The following is a 6,000-nucleotide window of genomic DNA, read 5'->3' on the forward strand; positions in this document are numbered from 1 at the left end:
TAAGCAGGAGCTACGCCAAGTGCCTCTTGGGCAAAGGGCATTTGCAGAAGGATTTACAAATTGGCACCGCCGGAGGCCAATCTCGCAGCAAATCCAGCAATATTCTCTGTGGGGTGAGAACAAAGGCTGGGGTTCTCTTGCCTTCGAGAACAACATTCCACCGTCCACCAGTGCCAGATCCCTGGGGCTCTGAACTCCTGAACTCTCTCCCAGTGTTCTATTCAGACATCAAGTATTTAAGTCTTTCAAAAAGTAAGAAAGACCAAGGTGAGTTCTTCCCTCCCTCCCTCTGGGCCCACTCAGCCTGCAGCTCCCTGTGACCCCTGCTCCACCCCGCGGCCTCACCCCGAGCTGGCCTTTCTGCCTCGGGCCTCCCCAATCTTCCCGGCCATCTCTGCTCATCTTATCTCTGGCTCTTACACAGATATCACACCCAGGATGCCTCATGACTAAAAACTCTGCCGCCCCCCGCCCCCGCCCTTTCCCACCCTGTCCCTGTCTTCTTAGAAATTCCAGCATGTTTGTCAACTGCTCTCAGGACCCAGGGCGGGGCGCCCTGCAGAACCGAACCTCCCACACACACACTCCGCGCTCCCAGCCCCAAGTCCTTACTTGGATGTGCTGCAGAAAACAGGCGGCCCATCCAGGGAGCACGACGTGCCTGCCTTATTTCACGGGCATGTCCCTGAGTGTGGGCACCCGAGGTCTCAGACCCAGAGCCCCGCTGTGGCACCCTGGGGCGGCCTCCCTGGGAAGGGGCTTCACTGTATTTGAGAGGAGAGGTTCCAGCGCTATTTCCCTGTCTCTGACCACTGGGGCCATGGCCTGACTACCCCTCCCAAGCTGGGCCAGTCCCCTGCCCAGGCTGTTCGGGGGCTCAGATTGGGAAGGCGCCGTGGCCCGGGCCGCGTGGGCAGAATGTTCCCAGCTGCTCTAAAGCCCGGCAGGCGGGGCTGCGCTGCCCCTCCCGGGGGCAGCTCCCAGGAGGGGGTCAGCTCCCCTGGCACCCGCAGGCCTCAGGCCTGGTGCCAACACCGCCCAGCTTCTCGGCCTATCTCAGTGTCAAGGCTCCCCGGGGGCCGCTTGGGTGGCAGCTGGGCCTGGGCTCAAGTATGAAGGCAGAGGAACTAGGAACTCCATCTCGTGGCTTGGACTCTGCACCCCCACAGCCAGCCCTCCCGGGAGCCCCATCCTGCCCACCACCCTCGAGGATTAGGTCACCCAAGAGCCCCCTAGGGTTCCCTCTGCTGCTGCGTCAGACCCAAACCCCTGGGCCGGCTCCTCCCAGTGCCCCAGCAGGCAGGGGCTGCCCAGGCCTCTGCACACCCCACTCCCTCTCTCGAAATGCTTTTCCACCCTTGAAGGGTTTACAAGTTGCATAATAGTAACCTCCCTCTGAGGGTAGGTGCAAAGATCAGTTAGTTAACGCACGGAAAAGTCTTAGAAGTGTGCCTGCATGTTGGAAACACTCGTAAGTGTGAGCTCTTGTTACGGCCTTATTTTGTCCCCCAGTCACGCCAACCAGCATGAACTCTCCCTTTTCTGGGCCCTGGCCACTCTTCAGGGTCCCCAGCCAGCAGCTCCTAAAAAGGGCCTCTGTTCCACGGACCCAAAAGTTGCTTTGACCATGATGGACACTGAGACGCGCGGGCCCCAGACAGCAGGCCTGATGGCACTGTGCTGGGCAAGGTCCCTGGGCAGGGCTCCCCCCGCCCCGCAACAATGATGCCAACACAAAGGGGAAGCCCGGTTTCATAGTTTCCGGCTTACAGAGCACTTTCCCAGTTCCCTCTGCTTCGCGGAGCAGACAGGGCGGAAGTCGTCATCCCCGTTTTCCAAACGGGGCCCTTGATGCGCAGAGGCGGCGAGCACTGCACCCAGGCCACACGCTGGGACGTGGCCAGGTGGGCCCAGGATCCAGCTCTGCCTGATGCCAAGCCCAGCAGTTTCTCCTCAGCACCGAGCTGGGTCACAATCAGTTAAGTGCATCTTCCTCCTTCTGAAAAGCAGCTCAGATGCCAAAGGAATTAGAGACGATGAAAACCAGACGCCCTGCCCCTTGTCTCTGGACCTGCTCCCAGGAAAGGGAGGACAACGGATACGTGGCCCCCAGGGCCCGGCCCGCCCCGTGAGCTCAGCACTTGGCAGAGGGAGTCTCACTGAGGAAGGCCTGGGAGACCCCTGGGGCCTGGGAAAGCCTCTCCCCAGACCTGGGGCCAGACTGCAGGCCCATTCAGCTCCAGGGTCAAAACAAGGAGTGACCAAGGCCAACCGTTTTGCTACTCACCCTCTCCAACCCCAACAACCCTGCCAACTCGGTGCTGTGCCCATTTTTCAGATGGGAAAAGCGAGGCTTAGGGAGATGTGACAGTGGAGATGCCTGAGGAAGGCTGGGTAACAGCCCACGGTCACAATAGTGCCTGGCTGGGCCAAAGCCACCCCGTGACCTAGGGAAACACAGCCAGCCCTGCCCACCACCTGCTTCTAACCCCAGCCAAGAGGCAGGATACACCAGGATGTCCTGTTCACTGGGTCATGGGCCCCTTTGCTGTTGGGGGAGAGGGGTCAGCTCTCAGTCATGGTGAAGGCCATCTTGGCGCAGGCCTCAGCAGGTCAGGGCCTGGGTGGGGAAGAGGGGGCTGGGCTCTGTGAGAATGTGACCGGGCAGGGAACAGGCAGAACATGTGTCCACAGCCAGGGTGCCCTAGGTCACCCGCCCAGAATTCCCCCCGGACAGTCATTTCTCCAGCCAACTCCCCATCTCAGTGTAGGAGTGCTTGTGGGGCTGAGGGCAGAGCCAGGCTCAGGCCAAGTGAGGGCGGCAGAGGCTGGCCCAGCCCGGCCTGTGTGCGAGCGTGCAGGTGCAGGTGGGGTCCCTAATGAGCCCAGTCGGAGGATCCTTCACATGCGTTCAACTAACATAACAGCCATGACCACAAAGTCGAAATAACAATAAACTCCATCTCCACCCCACCAGTGCGAGAGCGGCTCCAGCTCTGCCCACCTCCCTTCCCCACCCACTCCCGCCTCCAAAAACCCCGGTTCTCTTCCTTCCACCAAATGCACACCCTCCCGATTCCATGCTTATTGTCCTCACTGCCCACAGTGACCCCGCTCCAGCCTGCCCTCTACCCACTTAAACACTTTTTGTGGTATCCTGTGACCCAAGTCAAACCCAAGCGCCCCTTGGTCTCTCAAGGCTCTGTGTGGACTGCCGCCCCGCCCCCGGAGGTCTTGGGCCTCATTCAGCATATAGGTGTCAGCTTCTCCCGGTGCCCTGCTGCCTCCAGCCACCAAGTTTCATTCACACTCTCCCCGCTGCACAGAGGCTCTTTCCTCTCCTCCACTAGGCAACGCCTGCTGAGCTCAGAGCCCACCCAAGGGACGCTTCCTCCAATACCCGGCCCAGGGACCCCTCTAACAGCCACGGATCCCTCCTTCATGGGAATTGTCACCATGGCAGCCAGCATCTGTCTCCCACACTAGACCCTGCTCCCCGTACCAGCGCCTGGGCCGGCACATGGCAGAGCCTTAACAGATGAGTGCTGAGTGAAAGACTGGCCTCTCCCAGCTCTGGCCTTTCTTCCCCCAGTCCTCCCCAGACCCAGCTCACAGATGCCTCCTCCAGGAATCCTTTCTGTCTTTTCCTCCTCCGAGCAGCTCAGCCCTGGGCCTCAGCCAACCACTCAGTCTCTTCCCCACATGCTCCCCTCCCACCACTCAAGCTGAGGCCTCTGGAAAGCTTGGACTTACCTCTGCCACTCATCAAACTCTGACAGCCCCTTGGAGAGGGACGCTGGTGGCCCCTGCTGTCCCCCATTTACAGAAGACAACCTTGAGGCTGAGGGAAAAAAAGCTCAAAGTTCTGCATTGTTCCAAACATCCCCGTACTGGGCCCCGTGCCGCCTGCTGAGAGGATGCTCAGCCTCAGGTTGTGGACCTTTTCACAGAGGCCCCACCCTCCAGAGGAAAGAGAGAGAGGACTTAATTACTCCAGTCAGGGTTGTATTTTAAAACGTACTTTTTAGCAACCTGGACCACAGAAAAGTATGTTAACAAAAAAAAAAATGTTAAGATGAGATTTACAGTAATTGCCTTCCAGTGGCCAAGTTCTGTCTGTCCCTTCCTAGCACATGATCTCCTTCTTCAAAATGTTCACATCTAATTCTATGGAACCAATTTTTCCTGGCAAAAATAATACAAGTTTAAAAAGAGTAGGTGCCTAGGGTGAGGGAAGAAGGGCCAGAATTAGGTTCAATCCCCCTAGCGATGGCCCAGGTTCCAGGAACAGTGAGGAGGATGTAGAGCCTGGAGTCGGTGGGCTCTGGGCTCTCTGGGCAGACGGCAGGGACCAGCGCTGCAAGCCGGGGAGGGCGGGTGGTCTCAGCGCAGGGGCTGCAGATCCCAGCTAGGGTCAGCCTTCCCAGGGTTAGAACCTTCCTCCTCCACTTGCGGCTGAGATCTCGGACAACTTCCTGAGCCTCAGTTTCGCAACCTTTGAAACGGGGACAGGAGTATCACCTACCTTGCAGGAGTGTCGTGACGCCTAAGTGAGAAAACGCATTGAACGCGGTGCGGGACAGAGAGCAGGTGGTCACTCTAGATGACACATTCTCCCTGAAGAGGTGAGAGGTGAGTCTTGGAGGTGAGAAGGATTTCCGCAGGTGGAGATGGGGCAGGACAGCTGAGTGCATCTCAGGCAACAGGGAAAATACTGAGGCCAGGCCCCAGGGCCTGAGGGCAATGACCGTCACAGAAAACACTGAGGATGTTAGTGTTTTGTACATTCTGGGGAAAGACAGATGCTAAGCAAGTAAACGCGTAAACAAGACCATTTCAGATGGTGACAACGACTCTGAAGGAAAACAAGCCAGATTCCGGAACCCAGAATGACTGGGGACGGGGGACACGGTAATCAGGGGAGGATTCTCTTTTGCGAGGATATGTGAGTTGCAATCAGGAAATAATTTGGGGAGGAGCGTCCAGGCAGAGGGAAAGCAAAACAAAGGCCCAGAGGTGGGCCTGACTCCCTGGGCCCTGCAGGAAGGCCGCGTGGCCACAGGGCACTGAAATGGGGCATGACACAAGGTGGGACTGGAGAGACAGGTGGGGACAGGTTGCACAAGGTCGTGTGGACCAGGTAAGACTTTGGATTCTGAGTGTTGTGGGAAGCCAGGAAGGGCTTACCAGGAGAAGTGGGGTGATCTGATTTATTTTTAAAAGACTGCTCTGGCTGCTCTGGGGAGGATGGACCTCGGGAGGGACCTGTGGACACGTGACATGAACCCCAGGCAGATCCAGAAGCCCGAGGAAGCAGCCCCCATACTCTCCCCTCAGGCCAAGCCACCCGTCCAGCACAGGCCTCTCCGGGACGCCCGTGCCAGGCTGCTCCCGGCCGTGCCCTGCCCGACCCGTGCATCTCTGTCGGCAGCCTTTGGGGCTGAGGGATCCTTGTTCTCCGGTTATATTTCCTGGCATTCCTAATCTACCAGGGAGAGACCACCAGTGAGTTTATAGGAAAGTAAATTATAGCATCAGAGGCTGTTTTTCAGCATTTTTCCAGGCCCCAAGGACCCACGAGGTTCAGAGCATAAACGCATTGAACTATGTTGGCTCCTAAGACACTGGGTGCACTTAGAGCTGAGCAGTAAACAGCCGGCCGAGCCGTGCTCTGCTGCTCACACCAACGGGAAGGCTCCCGGGTCAGCTCTGTCTCTGCCCCAGCTCCCTGCCACCTGGGATGACATATGGCATCTCTCTGGGCCAGCGACCCCTTCTCCAGAGCAGAGGGTGGAGCTGGTGTTCCCTCCGGCCCTTCCGGATCCCGGAGGCAGACCCTCCCCCGAGTTCAAGCTTGAGGCAAGCCGGAGGCAGCTGCGGAGAGCCACCCTGCGATCTCTGAGGCTGGGCCTGGGCAGCCTGGCCCCTTCCCTCCTCTCTCAGCTGGAGAGACAGCAAGGACCTCACCTGGGCCTCCCCACCTTGAGGGACAGCAGCCCT

Source organism: Vicugna pacos, chromosome 10 (assembly GCF_048564905.1).
Source record: "Vicugna pacos chromosome 10, VicPac4, whole genome shotgun sequence".
NCBI classification, from domain to species: Eukaryota; Metazoa; Chordata; class Mammalia; order Artiodactyla; family Camelidae; genus Vicugna; species Vicugna pacos.